Raw genomic sequence first — 14948 nt, 5'->3', positions numbered from 1 at the left:
CTAGTCAACAAGTTAAGGGTATGAGACAGAGGTTATTTTGTGAATGGGCTACTAGTCAACAAGGTTAAGGGCATGAGACAAAGTTGTTGTCATGTGATTTATCACAAAGAAACATAACAATAATGTACCACTAGATGGCGGTCTAATACAAACTCAAACGTGGACAGATTTGCGTGTCAACTGCAATAAAGTGAACTTTCGAAAGAAACGTACTTCTGGGTCACCGAGATGAGTTTGACACCAACTAGAGTAGACTACATTGTCACTGTCGAAATGTTTTACAAAAGTAGCTGTCTAACTGCTACAACAAGTACAGAAGACAATATTTCCTTAGCCAATTGCAGCTAGCTAGATAATTACGTTCCTTTCGAATTGCGTTGCTGTGAAAACTCATTTTGTAGATTTTTTTAATTGATTTGGACATTCAGTTTACGGGACATTGGAACTCAATAGATGCTGGTGTTGGCAATTGATGTTATTCTTCAATAACACAATAACACAAACTTCAAAGCAAATCAGGGGGAGAAAAATAGGTTTATTTGAGATGGACAAATCAAGATGTAATGCTGAGAGGTAGATGTTCAGTCTCCCCTGTCCTCAGCTTTTCTCCACCGAACCAAGGAACAGGATGCTTCATAACCCCCCACCCTAGCCTGGGGTTGACCAATCAGAAGTCCTTGCAGTACAACTGGCCAATGGCCAAATAACAAGTATCCTACTCCAGACTCAATGTCCAGAACGTAGCAAATGTAGCTCTGAGTTTAGGAGTGACATTTCACAGATTCTAACAGCTGTTGAACTGAAACCCAACTCTTATTTACAATTCCCTATTGCACATTAGTACTCTCGTCCTCTGAGTTGTGCATTTATCTCCAACATATTCTTATATTAGTCAGCCGGAAGTAATAGATATAGAGCATATAGGCTCTATAAAATCTCTGATGCTGAAACAGTTATTTTCAACATTTTTTCCCCCAAAAACCATCCCAATTAAATGTTGATTTTTAAAAATGTTATTTCACCTTTATTTAACCAGGTAGGCAAGTTGAGAACAAGTTCTCATTTACAACTGCGACCTGGCCAAGATAAAACAAAGGAGTTGGCAAAGGCAGAATGCAAAGAATGATGAATTGGGTGCACATTTGTGTATAATCTACTTTTAGTCTATACGTTTATCCAATGTATAAAAAAATAAATAAAAAAATCTATCAAATTTTGCTACATAAAACCGATTGGAAGCCTAGTCCCCATGACTGTCATTCCAAAACCATTATACTGTCACAATACTCGTAATATGAGCCATGGTACAACTCGTACCAAGTGGGTTAACCCACCTGGCACGATGCATAGGATGCTTGCCTTTCATGACAGTGACCCGGCGTCACTTCCTTGTCCCGCCATTCGTTACATTGGTTGTCGGAGGCGGGACGACCAAAAGGCTGTCATCTCTTGGTGATGTTGCTAGGTGTTGTACAAAGGTTGTTTAGTATTATTACAAGGGGCACCACGATTTTTGTTTTGTTTTACTGGCTTCACCTCACAACAACAGAAAATGGCCTTTGGGACAATAAAATTATCCCACCTAGACTTGTTTACTTCCCCACAAAGCAATGAATAATTGAGTTCATGTTTTTCAAATGAGGACAATATTACTCTTCTAAGAGCCTTTAAGTAAGCATTTCACGGCAAGGTCAACCCTTGATGTATTCGGGCGCATGTGACAAATTAAGTTTGATTTGATTTTGAAACTGCAGTGAAAATGTCCTTTGATTAAAAGCCCTGTTATCTGAATGTTTCATTCCAATAATTCCATGTGGATCAGTTGTAGGTCGATTACAGATGATAAAGTCTGGGGAAAAAGCCCAGTACAAGACGTCTGGATGTACCTTTTTACATCTGATGCTGTCTGATCATCATTTCCCCAAGTCGTCCTACATAGTGTGTCCATAGGACTCTGCACCCAGCAGGCACAGTTATTACTTATATTAGCCAGCAGGCACAGTTATTACTCAGGAAAGCTTAGCGTGCGTTCTGCCTCCTTTCCGATCTGAGCAGCTATTCCTCGAACGGAATGCTTCAATAATCGCCTAAATATTTGTCATTTCAATAAAAAAATTTTAAAAAGTATTACCTTTTATGTGTGGCATAAACACAACCCGTCACAATGTTTTAATCTGATTAGACTACTTCTGTATGACCGATGCCGGGGATGAGAAGCAGGTACAGGGAGTTGAACATTTAATCAGGAACAGACACGGAACAAGACAGGGTCAGCACACGGGTATATACGGTTATATGACAATCAATGCTGAAGCAGGGAACAGAGCGGGGGACCAGGCACATATAGGGAAGTTAATGACAGAAGTGAATGAGACAACTTCCAATGTCTCGTCTAGGCCACCTGAGCATGTTCATCCACATCCACATGTTCATCCACATGTTCATCCACATGTTCATCCACATCCACATGTTCATCCACATGTTCATCCACATCCACATGTTCATCCACATGTTCATCCACATCCACATGTTCATCCACATCCACATGTTCATCCACATCCACATGTTCATCCACATGTTCATCCACATCCACATGTTCATCCACATGTTCATCCACATGTTCATCCACATCCACATGTTCATCCACATCCACATGTTCATCCACTGTAATATCATTCCAGCATCCAAACTACGCACCGGACATTTGTTGTAAGGAATGAGTCATCTGTTACAACACACCAAAAAGTTTCATGACATTCGGAGATTGTCAAACGACGTCTTCAGTACTGCTGTAGTTCTCCTGTTATATCTGCTGTATTTCTCCTGTTATATCTGCTGTATTTCTCCTGTTATATCTGCTGTATTTCTCCTGTTATATCTGCTGTATTTCTCCTGTTATATCTGCTGTATTTCTCCTGTTATATCTGCTGTATTTCTCCTGTTATATCTGCTGTATTTCTCCTGTTATATCTGCTCTATTTCTCCCTGTTATATCTGCTCTATTTCTCCTGTTATATCTGCTGTATTTCTCCCTGTTATATCTGCTCTATTTCTCCTGTTATATCTGCTGTATTTCTCCTGTTATATCTGCTGTATTTCTCCTGTTATATCTGCTGTATTTCTCCTGTTATATCTGCTGTATTTCTCCTGTTATATCTGCTGTATTTCTCCTGTTATATCTGCTGTATTTCTCCTGTTATATCTGCTGTATTTCTCCTGTTATATCTGCTGTATTTCTCCCTGTTATATCTGCTCTATTTCTCCCTGTTATATCTGCTCTATTTCTCCCTGTTATATCTGCTCTATTTCTCCTCTATTATCATGAGTGTGATCTAAAGTATGCTCCCTGTCTTATCAGATGTCCTGTGAGATATGAATTATGCTCCATGTAATTCTCTCTCTCTCTCCTCCCAGAGGACCTGAGCCCGAGAACAATGCCTCAGACCTACTTGTTCTGATGACTCCCATCTGTCCCATCCCCAGTCCACCTGGTCGTGCTGCTGCTCCAGTGTCAACTGTTCAGAACTCTTTCTTAATCATGCAGATAGCTGAGCATTGAACTGGGATTCATCATGCAGATAGCCGAGCATTGAACTCTTGATTCATCATGCAGATAGCCGAGCATTGAACTCTTGATTCATCATGCAGATAGCCGAGCATTGAACTCTTGATTCATCATGCAGATAGCCGAGCATTGAACTCTTGATTCATCATGCAGATAGCTGAGCATTGAACTCTTGATTCATCATGCAGATAGCCGAGCATTGAACTCTTGATTCATCATGCAGATAGCCGAGCATTGAATTCTTGATTCATAATGCAGATAGCTGACCATTGAACTGGGATTCATCATGCAGATAGCTGAGCATTGAACTCTTGATTCATCATGCAGATAGCTGAGCATTGAACTCTTGATTCATCATGCAGATAGCCGAGCATTGAACTCTTGATTCATCATGCAGATAGCTGAGCATTGAACTCTTGATTCATCATGCAGATAGCTGAGCATTGAACTCTTGATTCATCATGCAGATAGCTGAGCATTGAACTCTTGATTCATCATGCAGATAGCCGAGCATTGAACTCTTGATTCATCATGCAGATAGCTGAGCATAGAACTGGGATTCATCATGCAGATAGCTGAGCATTGAACTCTTGATTCATCATGCAGATAGCTGAGCATTGAACTCTTGATTCATCATGCAGATAGCCGAGCATTGAACTCTTGATTCATCATGCAGATAGCTGAGCATTGAACTCTTGATTCATCATGCAGATAGCTGAGCATAGAACTCATTGATTTAGACATTGCATATCATTTAACATGTCCATTTTGCATCATGCTGTACATAGAAGTACATTTCTCGTAGTTACTCATCCTGGCAAACGGGTGTGGGTTCGGACGGTAAATCTCGGTAACGCCGTTCTCTAACAGTGTGAGATGATGGCAGATATTGCTACAGCAGATATTGCAACAGAGACTTCATTAGTGTCTTTTCTAATACAGATTCTAGTTTTATAAACCACATCATATGCATCAAGAAATATAATCTTTATATGATCTCATGACATTCGTTTATTTACTTTAACAGGAACATAATCTAATGGGGAATCAAATTATCACAAGATGTTTTTATTAAACGTGCTATAAAAATGTCCCTTGATGTAAGACTCAATCAAAGACTCAATCATGGACACTCTTACTGACAGTGGTTGCTGCTTTGCGTGACGTATTGTTGTCTCCACCTTCTTGCCCTTTGTTGTCTGTGCCCAACAATGTTTGTGCCTTGTTTTGTGCTGCTACCATGTTGTGCTGGTGCCAAGTTGTGTTACTACCATGTTGTTGTCATCACGTTGTGTTACTACCATGTTGTTGTCATGTTGTGTTACTACCATTGAAAGATTAGTGGAATCTGTGTGGGTAGCTGGACAGGTAGGATGACTGAGAGTGAAGGTGAACAGGTGGTCACGTGTCAGGTGACAGGAATGGATGAGACTGAGGCAGGAACTCCTTTAACCATAAAGTGGTATATTTACTGAGTAGTCTGGGCTGCATCACAAAGGAAACAAATAACATGTATCCAATCAAATTCATAATCAAAGATCAAATCATATCATCCATTATTAACATCATTTAGGGAATTCAACAGTCCAGTTCATTAAGAAGTCAATAGTAATCATCCGCGAGTCATTTAGGCTCGTAACTATTTATCATAAATCATGAAATAATACAAACAGTGAATACAATACAAAATATAATCCCATTATCAAAGTCAATCAGTTAGCAAACAATGACGTTTCTCATTTCACTCTTTCAATTGTCTTCATGTGTCCATATAGTTAATTTCAATACACATGAACCATATCGATTGCATAATTGGCCTATGAGGATCCGTAGGGATGTAATCATTGACAATTCACATTACACAATATGTTTGAAGCGTGCACTCCAAGCCGCGCTCCGCGGTGATAACTATAAACAATAACTGAATGGCCCATCTCCCGATCGCCACAGATAATTCAGATGAAAGGTAAGAGTCGGTGGACTTACGTGGATTCATGGACGCACAGAACGTCTGGATCAGATGGAGTTAAAGGAAGAGAAAGCAGTGAGATCAGGCGATGGCAATTTCCTCCTTTTATGGAGTTGAGATCTGTCGGACATTTCCACCTGACCTAATTAAAGCGCCCTTGGCCCAGCTGAGTAAATGGCAATGAATTAAAGGATTATTCCACCAACTCCATGGGCCTTGTCTACAACCATGTTGTATTGTTGTATTAGGTCTCTCTTTATGTAGTATTGTGTTGTCTCTCTTGTCGTGATGTGTGTTTTGTCCTATATTTATATTTAATTTATTTTTAATCCCGTCCCCTGCAGGAGGCCTTTTGGTAGGCCGTCATTGTAAATATAATTTGTTCTTAACTGACTTGCCTAATTAAATAAAGGTTAAATAAACACATTTTTTTTATAATCCTGTCTCTCATGTCCTGTGCAGGATGGTGTGGCCTAGGTGGGCTCCAGTACAGTCACTAACGTCTCTACCGTGCAGTGTGGCCTAGGTGGGCTCCAGTACAGTCACTAACATCTCTACTGTGCAGTGTGGCCTAGGTGGGCTCCAGTACAGTCACTAACATCTCTACTGTGCAGTGTGGCCTAGGTGGGCTCCAGTACAGTCACTAACGTCTCTACTGTGCAGTGTGGCCTAGGTGGGCTCCAGTACTAACGTCTCTACTGTGCAGTGTGGCCTAGGTGGGCTCCAGTACTAACGTCTCTACTGTGCAGTGTGGCCTAGGTGGGCTCCCAGTCACTAACGTCTCTACTGTGCAGTGTGGCCTAGGTGGGCTCCAGTACAGTAACTACCGTCTCTACTGTGCAGTGTGGCCTAGGTGGGCTCCAGTACTAATGTCTCTACTGTGCAGTGTGGCCTAGGTGGGCTCCAGTACAGTCACTAACGTCTCTACTGTGCAGTGTGGCCTAGGTGGGCTCCAGTACAGTCACTAACGTCTCTACTGTGCAGTGTGGCCTAGGTGGGCTCCAGTACAGTCACTAACATCTCTACTGTGCAGTGTGGCCTAGGTGGGCTCCAGTACTAACGTCTCTACTGTGCAGTGTGGCCTAGGTGGGCTCCAGTACTAACGTCTCTACTGTGCAGTGTGGCCTAGGTGGGCTCCAGTACTAACGTCTCTACTGTGCAGTGTGGCCTAGGTGGGCTCCAGTACTAACGTCTCTACCGTGCAGTGTGGCCTAGGTGGGCTCCAGTACTAACGTCTCTACTGTGCAGTGTGGCCTAGGTGGGCTCCAGTACAGTCACTAACGTCTCTACTGTGCAGTGTGGCCTAGGTGGGCTCCAGTACTAACGTCTCTACTGTGCAGTGTGGCCTAGGTGGGCTCCAGTACTAACGTCTCTACTGTGCAGTGTGGCCTAGGTGGGCTCCAGTACAGTCACTAACGTCTCTACCGTGCAGTGTGGCCTAGGTGGGCTCCAGTACTAACGTCTCTACTGTGCAGTGTGGCCTAGGTGGGCTCCAGTACAGTCACTAACGTCTCTACCGTGCAGTGTGGCCTAGGTGGGCTCCAGTACTAACGTCTCTACTGTGCAGTGTGGCCTAGTTGGGCCCCAGTACAGTCACTAACGTCTCTACTGTGCAGTGTGGCCTAGGTGGGCTCCAGTACAGTCACTAACGTCTCTACTGTGCAGTGTGGCCTAGGTGGGCTCCAGTACAGTCACTAACGTCTCTACTGTGCAGTGTGGCCTAGGTGGGCTCCAGTCCAGTCACTAACGTCTCTACTGTGCAGTGTGGCCTAGGTGGGCTCCAGTACAGTCACTAACGTCTCTACTGTGCAGTGTGGCCTAGGTGGGCTCCAGTACAGTCACTAACGTCTCTACTGTGCAGTGTGGCCTAGGTGGGCTCCAGTACAGTCACTAACGTCTCTACTGTGCAGTGTGGCCTAGATGGGCTCCAGTACAGTCACTAACGTCTCTACTGTGCAGTGTGGCCTAGGTGGGCTCCAGTACAGTCACTAACGTCTCTACTGTGCAGTGTGGCCTAGGTGGGCTCCAGTACAGTCACTAATGTCTCTACTGTGCAGTGTGGCCTAGGTGGGCTCCAGTACTAACGTCTCTACTGTGCAGTGTGGCCTAGGTGGGCTCCAGTACAGTCACTAACATCTCTACTGTGCAGTGTGGCCTAGGTGGGCTCCAGCACAGTCACTAACGTCTCTACTGTGCAGTGTGGCCTAGGTGGGCTTCAGTACTAACGTCTCTACTGTGCAGTGTGGCCTAGGTGGGCTCCAGTACTAACGTCTCTACTGTGCAGTGTGGCCTAGGTGGGCTCCAGTACTAACATCTCTACTGTGCAGTGTGGCCTAGGTGGGCTCCAGGACTAACGTCTCTACTATCAGTATCTTGGTGGGCCACAATGCCATGTCATCGTGTCTCTATCCTTCACTGTCACTGGTCCAGTCACTAACGTCTCTACCCTGCAGTGTGGCCTAGGTGGGCTCTAGTACTAACAGCTCACGGGGGCTGAGTGGCCAGGGTCTGTGTCTGAACATTTTATGTGCAGTGTGGCCTAGGTGGGCTCCATACAGTCACTAAGTCTCAACTGTGCAGTGTGGCCTAGGTGGGCTCCAGTACAGTCACTCGGAACTCCTCTCCACTGAGCAGTGTGGAAGGTGGGCTCCATAGTCAAATGTCTCTACTGTGCAGTGTGGCCATATGGGCTCCTGTACTCCAACTCTCTACTGTGCAGTGTGGCCTAGGTGGGCTCCAGTACAGCTGGTATATACTTATTGACCATTATGGGTCCAGTCATAACGTCTGATTAGTGTGGCCAGGTGGGCTCCAGAACTAAAAACTAAAATTGTAGCCTAGGTGGGCTCCATCTAACGTCTCTACTGTGCAGTGTGGCCTAGGTGGACTCCAGTACAGTCACTAACATTACTGTGCAGTGTGGCCTTAGGTGGGCTCCAGTACTAATGTCTATACTGTATTGCATTGTTGTCTTGGTGGGCTGACAACGTCTCTACTGTGCAGTTGGACTGGTATATTGTATTGATTCTTGTGCAGTGTGGCCTAGGTGGGCTCCAGTACAGTCACTGGTATCTACTGTGCATTGTTGTCTAGGTGGGCTCCTGAGAGGGGTCCATGTATTGGACTGGGCTCCATATTGTCACTTGAGTCTCAACTGTGCTTGTGGTCTGAGGTGGGCTCCATGTAGTGACTGGTATATTGTACTGTGCATTGTTGTCTTGGTGGTCTCCAGTAGTCACTAATGTCTCATGTATTGGACTGGTATATTGTATTGATTCTACTGTCAGTGTGGTCTGAGGTGGGCTCCATGTATTGACTGGTACTGTGCATTGTGGCCTAGGTGGGCTCCAGTCACTAACGTTGTGCAGTGTGGCCTAGGTGGGCTCCAGTCACTAACGTCTCTACTGTGCAGTGTGGCCTAGGTGGGCTCCAGTATTAACGTCTCTACTGTGAGTGTTGCCTCGGGGTGACAGGGGTCCATGTATTAACTGTCTCTACTGTGCATTGTGGTCTTGGGGGTCCAGACAGTCAGGGGTCCATGTATTGACTGGTATCCAGTATTGATTCTTGTCAGTGTGGCCTAGGTGGGTCTGAGAGAGGGGTCCATGTGCAGTGTGGAGGTGGGCTCCAATATATTGTATTACTGTGCTTGGGGCCTGACAGTGGGCTCCATGTAGTCACTATAGTCTCAACTGTGCAGTGTGGCCTAGGTGGGCTCCAGTACAGTCCAACTATTGACTGGCAGTATGGTATGGGATCCAGTTGTCTGGGGTCTGACTGTGCAGTGTGGCCATGTGGGCTCCAGTACTAATCTCTACTTGCATTGTGGCCTAGGTGGGGTCTCCAGTACAGTCACTATTGACTGTCTCTATTGTGCAGTGTTGTCTAGGTGGGCTCCAGTCAGAGGGGTCCATGCTGCAGTGTGGCCAGGGCTCCATTCACTAACGTCTCTACTGTGCAGTGTTAGGTGGGCTCCAGTACTAATGGTGCAGTGTGGCCTAGGTGGACTCCAGTACAGTCACTAACATCTCTACTGTGCAGTGTGGCCTTAGGTGGGCTCCAGTTTAATGTCTCTACTGTTAGTGTGGCTTAGGTGGGCTCCACTACAATATCTCTACTGTGCAGTGTGGCCTAGGTGGGCTCCAGTCCTTTGAAGGTAACATTTAGTGTGGCCTAGGTGGGCTTGTTAGTCTCTACTGTGCAGTGTGGCCTAGGTGGGATCCAGTCACTAACGTCTCTGACTGTGTCTGCTAATGGGCTCCAGTCCTAATCTCTAATGTGCAGTGTGGGTAGGTGGGCTTGTTAGTGTTTACTGTGCAGTGTGGCCTAGGTGGGCTCCAGTACAGTCACTAACATCTCTACTGTGCAGTGTGGCCTAGGTGGGATCCAGTCACTAACGTCTCTACTCTGCAGTGTGGCCTAGGTGGGCTTGTTAACGTCTTACTGTGCAGTGTGGCCAGGTGGGCTCCCAGTCACTAACATCTGACTGTGCAGTGTGGCCTAGGTGGGGATCACTAACATAAAACTGTGCAGTGGGTAGGTGTGCTTACAGTTAACATCTCTACTGTGCAGTGTGGCCTAGGATGGGCTCCAGGACTAACGCTCTACTATCAGTATCAACACCACTAATGGGATGCCCATCGTGTGGCTCATCCTTCAGAGTCATGGTCCAGTTCAACATCAACCCTCACTTCTTGGATACTGACCCTAACAGCAGGCAGGGGGGGCTGAGTACAGGGTCTGTGTCTGAACATTTTATTGGTTGTCTAATCTTTGCTTCCTCCATCCACAATTCCTCTCAACGCCCAATCGGAGTAGAAGAGCTAAGGTTCGCATCTCGGAACTCCTCCTCCAATGAGCTTTTGAGAAGAAGGGCATTGTAAATGATGGGCTAAATTGACATGCCATATCTCTTCTGACTTCCATCTCTCACCTGGTGAGTATGAGAGAAAGCTGGTATATATTATTGACCATTATGTATCGATAACTGATTATTTGACAGAGGGGGGGCTGAGAAATAAAAACTAAAATTGTAGCCTAAATCTATCATTGCTGTGTTATGGATTGATCAGTGATTGTTGTAAATTGTGTCATGTATTGACTGGTATATTGTATTGATTGTTGTCTTGGGGTCTGACAGAGGGGTCCATGTATTGACTGGTATATTGTATTGATTGTTGTCTCGGGGTCTGAGAGGGGTCCATGTATTGACTGGTATATTGTATTGATTGTTGTCTTGGGGTCTGACAGAGGGGTCCATGTATTGACTGGTATATTGTATTGATTGTTGTCTTGGGGTCTGAGAGAGGGGTCCATGTATTGACTGGTATATTGTATTGATTGTTGTCTTGGGGTCTGAGAGAGGGGTCCATGTAGATACTGGTATATTGTATTGATTGTTGTCTTGGGGTCTGACAGAGGGTCCATGTATTGACTGGTATATTGTCATTGATTGTTGTAAAGGTTCAGAGGGGTCCATGTATGACTTATATTGTATTGATTGGTTCGGGGTCAGAGAGATTCCATGTATTGACTGGTATATTGTATTGATTGTTGTCTCGGGGTCTGACAGAGGGGTCCATGTATTGACTGGTATATTGTATTGATTGTTGTTGGGGTCTGATCAGGGGTCCAGATTGACTGGTATATTGTATTGATTGTTGTCTTGGGGTCTGACAGAGGGGTCCATGTATTGACTGGTATATTGTATTGATTGTTGTCTTGGGGTCTGATAGAGGTCCATGTATTGACTGGTATATTGTATTGATTGTTGTTCGGGGTCAGTTAGGGGTCCATTTGACAGATATAAGGTTTGATTGTTGTCATTTCAGATAAAGGTCCAGGTCATTATCATTTGTATTGATTGTTGTTCGGGGTCTGAGTTAGGGGTCCATGCTTCTGGTGGAAACCAGGCTTTCTACTGGGCACTTGGGACGACTGTTCTCCAGGTACATGGAGTCTAGTAATCATTTCAGATAAAGGTTCAGGTCACTTAAATTTCTGCATGCATTTTCAGGTCTATTTAAATTTCAAATAAATATTTGGTCAGTTATCATTTGGGATAAAGGTTCCTTTGAAGGTAACATTTCGGTAAAGGTTAGGTCTTGTTATCATTTCAGATAAAGGTTCAGGTCAGTTATCATTCTGACCCGTTCAGCCAATGGGGATCCTATTTAAAAGGTTCGGGGTAGGCTTATCATTTCAGATAAAGGTTCAGGTCAGTTATCATTCTGAAAGGTTCTGGTCAGTTATCATTTCAAAAAGGTTCGGGGTAGGGCTTGTTAGTGTTTAGGGACGTAAAGGTTCATAGGTCAGTTATCATTTCAGATAAAGGTTCAAATCATTATATAGTTGACTGAGTATGAAGTTCATGGTCAGATGTCATCCCCATTTCACTACTTTTATTTAATTTATTATTCAGTTCAGTTATCTTTGTTCCGTAAAGGTTCAGGTCAGTTATCATTTCAGATAAAGGTTCAGGTCATTTCAGATAAAGGTTCAGGTCATTTCAGATAAAGGTTCAGGTCAGTTATCATTCCAGATAAAGGTTCAGGTCAGTTATCATTTCAGATAAAGGTTCAGGTCAGTTATCATTTCAGATAAAGGTTCAGGTCAGTTATCATTTCAGATAAAGGTTCAGGTCAGTTATCATTTCAGATAAAGGTTCAGGTCAGTTATCATTTCAGATAAAGGTTCAGGTCAGTTAGTTCAGATAAAGGTTCAGGTCAGTTCAGTTCAGATAAAGGTTCAGGTCAGTTATCATTTCAGATAAAGGTTCAGGTCAGTTATCAGTTCAGATAAAGGTTCAGGTCAGTTATCAGTTCAGATAAAGGTTCAGGTCAGTTATCAGTTCAGATAAAGGTTCAGGTCAGTTATCAGTTCAGATAAAGGTTCAGGTCAGTCCAGATAAAGGTTCAGGTCAGTTCAGATAAAGGTTCAGGTCAGTTCAGATAAAGGTTCAGGTCAGTTATCATTTCAGATAAAGGTTCAGGTCAGTTATCAGTTCAGATAAAGGTTCAGGTCAGTTATCAGTTCAGATAAAGGTTCAGGTCAGTTATCAGTTCAGATAAAGGTTCAGGTCAGTTATCAGTTCAGATAAAGGTTCAGGTCAGTTATCATTTCAGATAAAGGTTCAGGTCAGTGATCAGATAAAGGTTCAGGTCAGTTATCAGTTCAGATAAAGGTTCAGGTCAGTTATCAGTTCAGATAAAGGTTCAGGTCAGTTCAGAAAAAGGTTCAGGTCAGTTCAGATAAAGGTTCAGGTCAGTTATCATTCCAGATAAAGGGCAGATTTTCTCAGACAACTAAGGTGTGTTAATAAAACAGGATCAAATTTGTATATTTTAACATTTCATTTATGAAAGAATAAGCTCAACCAGAAACATGTTTGTTTCTTGTGGGAAAAGAATACATAATTATCACCATAAAAAACAAACCCAACCCAAAGAGAAATATGACCGAGGATGGAAGAGCTGGAAGTCTGAATAGGGTCCGGTCCCCCAGTCCATTCACTGCTCACAGCCAAGTGGGGTGTCGACTGTCATGGAACAACACACGAAATGAAGATACATAATACAACCAGAAAGTGAGAAGAAACAGGTGAAGTAGGGAATAAGTGCTACTGTTTGATTGGTTAGTGTGACTCCTGTGTTACTGTTTGATTGGTTAGTGTGACTCCTGTGTTACTGTTTGATTGTTTGATTGGTTACTGTTTGATTGACTCCTGTGTTACTGTTTGATTGGTTAGTGTGACTCCTGTGTTACTGTTTGATTGGTTAGTGTGACTGTGTTACTGTTTGATTGGTTAGTGTGACTGTGTTACTGTTTGATTGGTTAGTGTGACTCAGGTGTTACTGTGTTTGTTTATTGGTTAGTGTGTGTGACTCCTGTGTTACTGTTTGATTGGTTAGTGTGACTCCGGTCTTACTGTTTGATTGGTTAGTGTGACTCCGGTGTTACTGTTTGATTGGTTAGTGTGACTCCGGTGTTACTGTTTGATTGGTTAGTGTGACTCTCATATGAACAACAAATGTGATGATCACCCAATATCGGTAAAATCATTCTTGGAAGTCATTTTATACAAAACATTTTTTTTTTTTACGTTTACACAGAGACTTGTGATTTTTCGTACACCTACACACGTAGGAAAATAACATATCACAGTTGAAAACCCTAGTTATATATTAACCGTCTTACATTTTTATAGAGCAGAAACAACACAGCCATTAATTATTCATCAAAGTATTGATATGTAAATACAACCCATAGTATGTCCTGCTATCAACACCTTGCAGTATCCATACCAAATTATTTTAACACCAATCATGCCGTGTCTTTAAAGACCTTACAATATTATTATTAAATAACTACCCCTCCGAGTTACTACCACATATCATAATTGCTGTCTCATATTCACATTGTTGCAGCAATTAATTTAACTGAAAGTCTAGTGCACTAAGGCTACGTCTATACATTCAGCCCAATTCTGATCTTTTGATCAACCACATCAGATCTTTTCACATCAGATGTTTTTCCCCGAACTGATCTGATTGGTCCAAAAAGATCCGAATTGGGCTGCGTATGTAGACACAGCTTCTAAGACGCAGAAAAATAAACAGAAGAATAAAGAGAAAGAGAGAGATAGAGAGAGAGAGAGAAAAAGAGAGAGAGGTCCAGAGAGAGAGAGAGGTCAGAGAGAAAGAGAGAGAGAGACAGGTCCAGAGAGAGAGAAGTCCAGAGAGAGAGGTCCAGAGAGAGAGGTCCAGAGAGAGAGAGAGGTCCTGAGAGAGAGAGAGGGTCCAGAGAGAGAGAGAGAGGGGTCCAGAGAGAGAGAGAGAGGTCCAAAGAGAGAGAGGTCCAGAGAGAGAGAGAGGTCCTGAGAGAGAGAGAGAAGGTCCAGAGAGAGAGAGAGAGAGAGGGTCCAGAGAGGTCCAGAGAGAGAGGTCCAGAGAGAGAGACAGGTCCAGTGAGAGAGAGAAGTCCAGAGAGAGAGGTCCAGAGAGAGAGGTCCAGAGAGAGAGAGACAGGTCCAGAGAGAGAGAGGTCCAGAGAGAGAGAAGTCCAGAGAGAGAAGTCCAGAGAGAGAGGTCCAGAGAGAGGTCCAGAGAGAGAGAGGTCCAGAGAGAGAGAGAGAGGTCCAGAGAGAGACAGGTCCAGAGAGAGAGAGAGGTCCAGAGAGAGAGAGAGGTCCAGAGAGAGACAGGTCCAGAGAGAGAGAGAGAGGTCCAGAGAGAGACAGGTCCAGAGAGAGAGAGAGAGAGGTCCAGAGGTCCAGAGAGAGAGAGGTCCAGAGAGAGGTCCAGAGAGAGAGGTCCAGAGAGAGACAGGTCCAGAGAGAGAGAGACAGGTCCAGAGAGAGAGAGAGGTCCAGAGAGAGAGAGGTCAGAGAGAGAGAGAGGTCCAGAGAGAGCAAGT

Source organism: Oncorhynchus masou, chromosome 10 (assembly GCF_036934945.1).
Source record: "Oncorhynchus masou masou isolate Uvic2021 chromosome 10, UVic_Omas_1.1, whole genome shotgun sequence".
NCBI lineage: Eukaryota > Metazoa > Chordata > Actinopteri > Salmoniformes > Salmonidae > Oncorhynchus > Oncorhynchus masou.
This window is presented reverse-complemented; position numbering follows the sequence as displayed.